General features: G+C 38.5%; 1 protein-coding gene and 1 non-coding gene across 3 annotated transcripts in view; both read left to right on the top strand.

The window, feature by feature from the left end:
• The window catches only part of LOC126372337 (apolipoprotein D-like), a 466,981-nt gene that overhangs the window by 190,923 nt on the left and 263,987 nt on the right, over positions 1–12,071 (top strand). The gene's annotated exons all lie outside the window — the stretch shown is intronic.
• Positions 10,088–10,160, top strand: Trnav-aac (transfer RNA valine (anticodon AAC)). Its single transcript has one exon. It is a non-coding gene; the product is annotated as a tRNA-Val (tRNA).

The following is a 12,071-nucleotide window of genomic DNA, read 5'->3' as shown; positions in this document are numbered from 1 at the left end:
CTATCGCTACCGCTGTCACCCCGCTGCTTGCTGACGATCAGTCTGCAACCTAAGGGGTAGGTACACTATTCGATACGGCACTCGTGTTCCGAAGTATCGACTGCCGGTATTTGGCAATAAAGTTGAAATATACTCGGATACTCACAGCAATTGTAGTAAGTAGGTACTTACTGTTTTTTTTTTGCGAATATGGCACAGTATGGGTTAACATTGTGGGTGGATTTATACACATATACATACATATATAAACTCACGCCTATTTCCCACCAGGGTATGCAGAGACTATAGAATTCCACTTGCTTCGATTCTGTCACACTTCTCTTTTTTTAATTTACCTTCTTTTGAATATGGGTACAGTATGGGTTAACATTGGTGGATTTATAGATACTTACATACATACACAAACCCACGCCTATTTTCCACCAAGGTAAGCAGAATTCCATTTACCTCGATCCCGACATACTTGTTTTTTTTTAACTATTCTTTTTCTTTTTTTTTAAATATGGGCACAGTATTATGTATTTAAAAAAATGTTCATAAATGTTATAAAGGTCTACCCCTGTAGACCTAGGAGAACATTTATGAAATAAATAAAAGATAAGGTGCAAGTCGTGTCGTATCAGGAGGTGAAGGATTTGGCGGGAAGAAGAGAGGAATGGCGATTACTCCACCGACAAGAGCGCAGCTCTTAAATAAAGAGAGAGAGAGAGAGACAGAGAGAGATGGGTTAACATTGTATGTGGGTTTATACGTACCTACTTATATTAAGGCACTGAGGTGATATTTTGACCCAGCAGGTTGAAGTATTTTATTGTATAGATTTGCCTCGGAAGGCTTTCAATGCCTACATGGCCTCCACCTAGCTAGACGTAAGGTTTACGTACGTACTGTTAGGTCATATTCCCTGACATATCGACTGCCGGTATCAAGCAATAAAATTGAAATATACCCGGACATGTTCTTGCTAAAGCGTTAGATATATGACGTTGTAAAGTGCTCAAGGTTTCCTTTTACAGCGGGGATGTAGAAAATGTGTTTGTGTAGCATTTTCCGTAAAACTTTTCATAAAGAAACTAAGAAAGTCCTGTCTTTTATTTATCGTATATCATATACACGTGGTTACCGAGTACAAAGTCTTTCGAATACGCGTTGTAGCCAGTGGTATTAGTTCAAAGATACTAATTGTTAAAATGATAGTGATTTAATTAGTTTCACCACTTGTAGATTGTAGTAAAAACGCTGATTGTTTTGCCACTTCGCATTTAATTTAATTTAAGTTTTTACAAAGGTTACAAACTTATCCAACAATAAGAGATAGACCGATAATTATAATATAACATGAATTAAAAAGTAAAAAAAAATATATTTTTTTTAACCTTTTCTTTAAAAGGTATTTTTATGTTGCAATTGTCAACACCATTATTTACTTAATTGTGAAGTGACAGTCATATAGTGGGTACCCAATTGCGTATCTACCCAATAACAAAAACAATGACGTCATTTAGCTTACCTACTCTCTGTATAACCCAGCCAAAATGTAGAGCCACCTAATACAACGCTCTGAGATAGGCCGCAATGGCTCTCGTTAAGGGTACTATAGCTTGTTGGAATGCATGGTTGTCATGTTATTTCGCTAATTTCTGCCTAATGGTTCATTAAGGGGCTGATTTACAGCCATCCAGTGGTGTTGGCCGCCACTTAATTTATATCTGGCGCTGTTTCTGTTGTAGTGGTTAAAGCGTTAAACTTGCGGATCTGGAGGACCAGGTTTGATTCCCGATGGTAACATTGTCGAAATCACTTAGTGAGACTATCCTTTGTTTGATAAGGAGTTTACAGGCTTGAATCACCTGATTGTCTGAAAAAGTACGATGATTCCGTGCTTCAGAAGGCACGTTAAGCCGTTGGTCCCTGCTATCTCCCCACTACACTCCACAGTGGAGCAGCGTGGTGAAGTATGCTCCATGCCCCCACCGGTTGATTGAGGGGAGGCCTGTGCCCCGCTCTGGGGCGTATATAGGTTGTTTATTTTATGTACCTACGGTTTCATGCGGTATAATATACGTTCCTACCTGTCTATTTATAATATAATTGTTGATTAAATAAATAAGCCAGACTTGGCCAAGCAGACCAAGGCTTGAATAACCGAAAAATATCGGTTAAAACGTTTAGCTGTATGACGTCAGACCGTTAAATTTGACGTGTATTCCATAAATATCCATCCCTTTCCTTTTCGGCGGGTAAGACAATGACAGGTATAACTGATAATAAAATTAGATCAGCAGCAATCAGCACTATTGAACGACCTCCGTGGTGCAGTGGTTGAGGGTTGGGCTCACGATCCGGAGGTCCCGGGTTCGATTCCCGGTGGGGACATATCACAAAAATTACTTTGTGGTCCTTAGTTTGGTTAGGACATTACTGGCTGATCACCAGATTGTCCGAAAGTAAGATGATCCGTGCTTCGGAAGGCACGTTAAGCCGTTGGTCCCGGTTACTACTTACTGATGTAAATAAGTAGTCGTTACTATGAGCCATGTCAGGGGCCTTTGGCGGCTCAATAGTAATCCTGACACTGGGTGATGAGGTTGGTACTCCACCTCACAACCCGCACGATAGAAGAAGAAGAAGCACTATTGTAGTAGAGTACTTTAAACCGGCGAGCATGCGTGAAGTCTTTGCCTGCCTACCCCGACGGGATACAAGCATGATCATATGCATCTATGTGTAAGTAGGATATAGATTACATCCTATAATCTATTGTGCTTCCATGTAATTTCACCAACAGACTTACCTATCCATAATGCAAGAACGTGCCAGCAGGGTAGCATTTATGTCACTAAGAAACGACAATAATATGCTAACTTCAACAGTTCCTTTGAAAACCCATGCAGTTTTAAGTACCAAGTGTCTCCTTCCCACGACTTACGTGGTAGTCAGCGAAATTACATGTCTGTAGACCATCGGCTTTAACTAGCAAATAAGCGATGGGCTGCATCACTTAAGCTGTTTTCACCTAGGGTTTTTCTCGGCTGCGATTTTCCTTCGCGGAAAAGAACAGCTAGATAGATCAAATCTTTATGTATTTATATATCTTTTTGACCTAGGAAACCACCTAATTCTCTGCCCGCGATTTTTTTCCCGAAATAGACGTCCCTATTATCTGGGCATCTACAAAGTCGTAAATGGGCACTTTTATATATGTCATTCTCGGCCACATTGTCACTTACCATCACGTGATTGTGGTCAAACGCTTACCAAACTTCTACAAATAAAATCCTCTTACCAAAAATAGAATTGTAGTAGGATTTTAAACTACCGTCCACTCTAATATCGATTCCCGCCGTAGTCCCTTACCCCGTAACCATCATTTTAAGGTTGACTTGGTTAGTTATCACAAATGGCGGCCGGAGGGCAGGTCCTCTGAATATTCATGTTGTTGGCAGACAGCTAACGTGCCTGCGATTGACTTCGGCTAACGAGAGTTATACATATATATGGGCTTTGTACCTTCAAATCTTTGAAGGTGCTACCGTTTTCACCAGATGTAATCTCCTTGGTCTAATTCAGTATCATTTATTCGCAATAATGGTATGGTATCACAGTTTGCAGTTGGTCAGCATTTAACATTTGGTCAATCCATCAATCAATAATACTTTATTGCACAACGACATAATACACAGGACATAAACAAAAGAATAAAACGAAAACACACACACACACATACCGTTCATACATATTTTTGTTTGTTTGGTCTACATTTTTAGTTATTTAAATTATAACATGTAAATCATCATCATCAGCCGTATGACGCCCACTGCTGGGCATAGGCCTCCCCCAAGGATCTCCACGACGATCGGTCCTGCGTCAACATGTAAATAGTAAAATAAAATTAAAAATTTAAATATGTATTTTCATTAAGTACATTAATTCATCAACAGCCTATATACGTCCCACTGCTGGGCACAGGCCTCCCCTCAATCAACCGGAGGGGGTATGGAGCATACTCCACCACGCTGCTCCAATGCGGGTTGGTGGAGGTGTTTTTACGGCTAATAGCCGGGACCAACGGCTTAACGTGCCCTCCGAAGCACGGAATCATCTTACTTTTTCGGACAATCAGGTGATTCAAGCCTGAAAAGTCCTTACCAAACAAAGGACAGTCTCACAAAGTGATTTCGACAATGTCCCCATCGGGAATCGAACCCGGACCTCCAGATCGTGAGCCTAACGCTCTAACCACTAGACCACGGAGGCTGTCAGTACATTAATTATAAAATAATAATAAAATAAATTACAATGTCATTAGTCACATTACACATCACAAAACAAACATTACACAAAAAAAATGGTTAGAGCGATCAGCCCGTCACGATCAGGACAGAGTTCGATTGCCGACGAGGACCTTGTCGAAATCATTTTGAGAGACGGTCTTTTGTTTGGATTATTAGTGAATAATTATTTGCCTATATATAATTTATTTAGAAAGAGAAAGCTGAAAAAACCTGATTCAAAAAAAATATAATTCAAATATATTTATTTTTCAAAATTGGCTTACAGCGCTTTTTGAACGTCAAAAATTAAATTACATATCAAGTAACTAGCTGTAAAACTACTACCACATCGGAATCTGTAACGCTGACGGAAAGACGTGGCCAGAAAACCTCCCAGCACAGGGCCCGGTCCTACTGTTTCATGCTTTCCTTTCTTTTTTTTTAAATCCAGTTTTATTACATAATTTATAAACTTAAATACAATGGTATTAGATTTGAACCAGCGACTCTTATCAAGTCGGAATAAATGTGTTAATAATTACACAACTATAGGGACACACCCCGGACACAACGTCAGTTTATGTATGTATGTATGTACCTATGTCACTCAAACGACAGAAAGAACTCGACTCTTTAATCCAAAAGCTTTCTCCAACCTTTTATTTTCCAACAGCACAAAATTACCCGCAAATGAGCATCTTAACCCGTAACAGAGAAGCGAAATATGACTCATTATATCCTTACCGTCATAAAAATAACACTTGGAGCAATTCAAATGTACAAAGCGGTGCATAAAACTGCAGTATAGAACGTTTCTGCAAGCAAAAGCCGGAAATATGCGCCGCAGTTTACGATTATGGCTTCCTCAGCGCTTCCTGGTGACACTAGTGAGCCTGAATGCCAGTTTTATTGTTTATCCCTCCAGGGCAAATAGAAAAGAAGAGGTTTTGTGGCGGTTTTAAGTTCTAGAATGCCGTAGAGGAAAACAACGTTGAAAATTCAAGTTTTTACTTCACAAATACGAATATCCTAAGATCAACACCTACATAAAACGTACACATTATTTTTGCCCGTAATCTTCTAAAGTGCAGGTCATCATCATCTCAGGCCTTTACATCTTTATCAGATGATTCAAACAGCGTTTCTGTGGCAGCTTTTAAAATGGCTGTAAAGTCCGATGCGAGAGCAACAGTAGCGGCCGCACGACTGCTATTGTAGTTGAGTTAAAGTGCAGGTAGAGTCACGAGAATTAAGAAGATACCTAGCATCATCTAGCACCCATTATTCGCCGTCTGCGGTTCAATGATTGAGCGTTGGGCTCACGATTAAAAGGTCCTGAGTTCAAATCCCGGTTGAGACATCACCTCAAATCCTCTATGGTCTTCTCACTACACTCTCATATCTTACTCTCATTCTAACTATTTTCTTGAACGATTCTCCTTTTTTCTCTTATCCTTTTCATCACCGTAAGGTTTATCATAAATTCATCATATCAGCAATGACTGCAGGTTGTCTTGGGCATAACAGGCGTGAGTTCACGTACCTATTCTCCTCTAAAACCTCTCCAACCACACGTTTCTTATCATCATATTAATTATTCCAAACTACTACTTGGCTTGCAAGGCCTGAAAGCGCAAATTAGGCTCATATTAGGCCGACATACATCGCCCTAGTAATCAACACTTACACAAGCGGAGTGCGGTACAAACAAGTCAATCTTAAACACGGTTTGCATAGATTAGCGAAACACTCGCTTTCAGAACACACTCGGATATGGTCCGAGAATAGTGTCTGAAGCGATGAACTCTGTGCTTTTGACGAAAGTTAAAGAGCTTGTTTATTTAAGAGTTCCAACGCGATTTTTTTTCCAATCAAGTAGTGAACGTCACATCGATAATCGCAAACAATAGTGACGTCAAAATAAGTGGTATCTATAGTAAAATTTACTTAATAAAAAAGATGCAATGTTTGAGTCTTGGTCTACTGCAGCGTGACATCCAAGGCCAACCTTCTACAAGTCACGGGAAAAAGAAGCATCTTCAATCAATCTCTCTACACGCTGTCTCTTTTTATCTTGCGAGTTTCCTGAACAATTCATCAGAATTGCAATATCACCTTTCCTTTTGTCTTCTCAAGATGAATTATTCCAGAAATCTTTTTCCAAACCGCTGAACTCTCTCGCTTGCATCCCATTGGCATACATCGTGCGCCTTAGTCGTTATGCGACGAGCGGCAATCTGCATAATACTCAGACACGTTGCTATAAAAATGGTAATGCAACTCTAGTGCTTCACTCTAGTCTTTCCTGTACGGTAATAGGTCGCACGGAGCCCGATTACACAGGCAAACCTCATTGGAAATCTGTGCGAGCTTTTAGAATTGATGGAAAAAACAATTGGCTTTAAGCCAGTTTTGAGACTTAAGGAATTAAATCTCTTAGCTGTATTAATATATATAAGTATAGTAATTTGTCTGTATGCTCAATCAAAATATTTTACTTTCAACGTTTCAACCCTATAAAAAAATGGACCTACTTGGGCCTAGCCACAAAATACTCGTACAAAGAGAACGGTTGCAGAGGCGCAGATGGGAGCCATCGGTACAGCAATGCAAGACAGAAGGAGCGCGTCACAGGGACTGTAACCTAGAACCTGACAGAGGGCAGCAGTAACTGTCAGTCAGTACTATTTAGAGGTGAAGAACAGGAGTCCTAGTGCAATATAGTACTCTGAGCGCTATCTCAATCGCGTCAGACAGAGTACTGCGGGGCAGAAGGCAAGAGGAAAACCACTGCCCTATTTTCCCAAAAAAACTACTTTTACATCCTGAAGGTTCTTTACAAATGATTATGCATCATTCCTAGTCTTTTCTGTACGATAGCAAATCCAGTTGCAAACTGCTTTATAATAATGTGCGAGCTTTTAGAACTGTTTGAAAAACAACAGGGTTTATTCTAATTTTGAGCCTGAGGCAATTAAGTCCCTTGGCGACAGATTTGCTTTATAAAATATTGTACCTTTTAGAAGTTTGAATATGTTGTACTATTGTTACGAAACAAATAATCTGAGAATAGGTCCATATGGTAACATTCTGTCCAAAACACAGCTCTTATTGACTTCGATCACGGTCGCTGGCATGCGGGCTTCGTATGTATCATAATTATACATTATTGGAAATTGGAAATTGTTCCTTTTAAGAATAATAAAAGTCAGGAACGTTAATTATCTGCTGAACATTGGTGTGCAAGTTCCGAAAATGTTTTAGTATAATTCCGTAGATATCCACGTATAATGTACCGCTATTTTAGTACTTAGTTGGTAAAACATGTTTTGCCCACCCACGTTGACAGCGAGTTTCAGCTCAATTTGATACTGTGTGACAAGGGTGGGCCATTCGCCATTATTTATTGCCTTCAGACGATTTATGAACGCGCCTTAAGGCTTTATTAGCGGAATTCGGATAAACTGGTTATAGTTTACGTCAACTTGGTGCGCCTGAGAATTTTGATATTTTGGCATTTAGGTATCTCATTTTCACAGAGTCCGCTTGCCTAAAATGAAGGTATTTATAGTAAAATGTGTTTACAGAAGTTTTCGATCCCACTCAACCGTAATTTTTATCTATATGTAGCTTTTACAATTCATCATCATCAGCCCATTAACGTCCCCACTGCTGGGCACGAGCCTTCCCTATGGATGGCTAGAGAGATCGGGACTTAAACCATCACGCAGGCCCAGTGCGGATTGATGGTTATTAACGAATGCTAATGCAGCCGGGACCAACGGCTTAACGTGCCTTCCGAAGCAGCTGTCAGTTTTGAGCATACCTAGTTGTCTTATACCATGGCACTCCCATCGTTTTCCCATCTTCCCCTTCACTTTAAATACATTTGCAGTTCAAATGTAATTGTTTTACACGAAAATAATTTGTTTCATTGATTGAGCAATTCCGCGTAATGCGACCTATTAGAGCCCTTTAGTCGATAATTACAAACATTAATGTTACAAATTTGATAATTTGTTATTCAAACTGTATCTAATTCGTAATTAACGATTCGTGTACATACTGTTTGTGGTGGGTTTGATTTGATAAAGGTGTCTATAGGTATAGAGATAAGTACTTAATTTAATGTTTGAAATACTTACTTACCTACATTTAAATTTGGTATACCCACTATACTGGGTGTTAGTGACATCGTAACGAATACTTAGGGGGTTGATTCAGACCATGATTCTAAGTTAAAATCAAGTGAAATTTTCCGTCGCAAAATTCATGTTTTTTTTTTTAGTTTTTTAAAATTATTTTCAATTCTATACTTTTGCGATGGAAAATTCCACTTGATATTAACTCAGAATAATCAGATGAATCATCCCTCTCAGTATTCGTTACGATAACACTTACACCCCGTACAAGTACATACGGTAGCCATATAAGTAGGTATGGGTGTTAGTGACACCGTAACGAATACTGAGGGGGATGGTTCAGACCATGATTCTGAGTTGATATCAAGTGGAATTTCGTGTCAAAAAATTCATGAAAATTTTTCTTTTCTTTTTAATTATTTTCCAATCCATACTTTTGTGACGGAAATTTCTACTTGATATCAACTCAGAATCATGGCCTGAATCACCCCTTAAAGTTTTCGTTACGATGTCACTAACACCCTGTATTGTATTTGTTTAGGTTAACTATGTACACAACTTTGTATCATGTAATGATAAGAATAATTTATTCATAATCTCCCTAGCGTTATCACGTTTTTCACAGGGTCCGCTTACCTAACCTGAAGATTTCACAGGTCCGGTTTTTTTACAGAAGCAAATGCCCGTCTGACCTTCCAACCCCCGAAGGGAAAACCAGCCCAATACTACCGAAAATGCATTTCTCGGGAATATGGGTTTCCTCACGATGTTTTCCTTCACCGCTGAGCACGTGATAATCATTAAATTTATGATCCAAACATGAATTCGAAAACAAATTCGGGAATCATTGGTTTAGGCCTGTGCTGGATTCGAACCTGTGACCTCAAAGTGAGAGGCAAGCGTTCTACCGACTGGACTACCACGGCTAATAAGAATAATTTATTAGTAAAATAAATTATTATCCTATCTTTAACAGATAAGGTTCGCAAATAAACCTACCTGTAAAACAAAATAGAAGAATTTATACTTAGTTGGTGTTATTTTTTATTCTATGGAAGTTAAAAAAATAGGCACCTAATAAGTTTTAACATTATCATACTTATTTATTAGAATTAGGGTACCACCGGACATATAGGCTGTTTAAGTTATGTATTAGGTTACTTACCTAAACATAGTGTAACATAGTGTGTGTAACACTATACACAGCATTATAAAACAATATGTTTATTTGCTTCTATGCTGTTCTGGGAGCAATTAAAAAACATAGAAAACGTTCAGCTGCTTGTCTTCCCGGGCATGTCGTAAAAACCGACAGAGGGATTGTGTCCTCTAACATGATGGACTACTGTTATGGGCGATAGGCTGATCCCTTATCACCATAAGGTTCATCATATCCAGCTTACGACATCGGATCAACAGTGGCTGCAAGTTGTCTTTGATTACTTGTGGCTCTGCCCACCCCATTAGGGATTACGGGCGTGAGTTTATGTATGTATGTATGTTTATTTAATACCATTAAAGAGAAGTGAAAGTTCCACCCAATCCACCCAATGCGACGTATGCGCCCCAATGACATTCAAATGTGCTCTATATTTAAACCGGTACTGTCTGGTATACGTCGTGTGCGCTGCGTCATAGCATGTGATTATCTATTTCGACCGCAGTATATAAGTTTCCGTGGTGTAGCGGTTATCACATCTGCCTAACACGCAGAAGGCCCCCGGTTCGATCCCGGGCGGAAACATTTCTTTTTGACTTTTTATGTACATATTTTTATTTACCTAACGCAATCTCGCTTGAAGGAGTGCACCATACTACCACCTAGGACTAAAGACACTGGTACAAAAGTTTCGGATAATTTAGGATAAGGTGAGGTTATATTAAAATATTTGTGCTTTTAACCGTAAATCAGTGCTTTTATCTCATTAACAATGGCATAATTAATAAGATTTGTCTTTAAAACAATAATTAATGCCGTGTTAATTCAACGGTGTGCAATCAGAATTCTTTTCAGATGTTACATTTTGTAAAGGTGGTCTTAAAATATTATATTCCAAGATGTCGCACAGGAAATACAATGGTATTGTTATACCTACTTACGACTACAGTAACAGTAGTAGTAAATTATTAAAAAGATTACACATGTTCAGGGAGCCTACACCGGCCACATTGAAGCAATTCATCTAAAAATCTATATTCCAATTTGACATTTAGCTCATATAAAAGTAAGTGTGTAATGTCAAAAATAACAAATAGCTATGTGGCTTTTTTAGATGAATTGCTTCAATGTGGCCTTTTAATCCCCTTAAATGTGTATATATATATATATATATATATATATATATATATATACAAAACACTAAACTAAACTATTAAGTAGGTGATGAGGTCTAAGGATCAACGTGACAGGTGGTAAGCCATATCGCCGCCTATAATGGTCAAGCTAACTGTGTTAGTGAAAACTGCACATAAGATAAATTAATAACTAATTGGTGTTCAAACCGTTGCTTCCCGTTTGAGAAGCAAGTCGGTGAACCACAGAACCACAGTGACTAGTAAAAAATAGTTGATTCTTAAAAATAATTAAAAATAAAAAAAATCTTTATAGCTCAAAGCATAATCCGAACACTAATTCTAACAGCATACAAGCAAACATAATTTTCCCGCTTTGCTGGCTGGAGGTTTCGGGATACGTTTTCCTTTTTAAACTTTTTACTTTTTTTTGGAACAGCGCAAATCCTGAATAGCATTCAGCCGGTGCGTGTGCAGTGTGTGCTCGATAATCGTTAACTCTCTTGTTTGGAGCTTATTCTGATGAAATTGTATTAAGAATGTTACATCCGAACCGATAAATTCATTTTGTGGGATTTTTATGAAATTTGTTTTTACTTTTGTTTGTTAGATGTAACAGGTTTGTGTTCAAGGTGCTTAAAAAGCCACATTGAAGCAATTCGTCTAAAACAGCCACATAGCTATTTGACATTTTTTGTTGACATTACACACTTAATTTTCTATGACCAAAATGTCAAATTGGAATATAGTTTTTGTTAGGAATAACGAAGTATCGTGAGATGTACTTGCCATGCGTGTATTGGAACGTAATCAGTTGTCAACCATTACCGGTGTCGTCTACTGTTGCTACTTATCTTTTTCTAATAATAAACAATATAAAATGCTTAAAACCCGCGTTATTATTCACGATCGAACAAAAATAGAAGAGGATGAAGAAAGAAACAGAGACATACAAAGTAGAAAAACAAACGCAACAATATCGTGGGAAACATTGATAGAGCCCTCGAAGAGAGGGAGAGGCAGACCCAGAATAATTCGAACAGGTACCGTAGGAAGACCACGTAAAGAATACACACCAGCAAATAAAGAGACAGACAGTGAAAACAAACTAGAAGATAAAGAATCAAACGAACAGCTAACCGCAGGGATTGCGACTATTAACCCAACGACATGGAGTGAAATCGAAAATACAAGTGATGTTGATGCCTGGAAGCGTGCTTTAGAAGATGAATATTTAGCACAGATAAAGAATGGCACGTGGGAAATTGTGTCACGACCACCAGATCGAAAAGTAATTGGCAACCGGTTTGTATTTAGTATCAAGAATACTGGGAAGAAAGTACGACTTGTTGCAAAAGGATGT

The sequence above is a fragment of the Pectinophora gossypiella genome, chromosome 2 (genome assembly GCF_024362695.1).
Source record: "Pectinophora gossypiella chromosome 2, ilPecGoss1.1, whole genome shotgun sequence".
NCBI classification, from domain to species: Eukaryota; Metazoa; Arthropoda; class Insecta; order Lepidoptera; family Gelechiidae; genus Pectinophora; species Pectinophora gossypiella.
The sequence above is the reverse complement of the archived record's forward strand: the minus strand, read 5'-3'. Positions and strand labels throughout refer to the sequence as shown.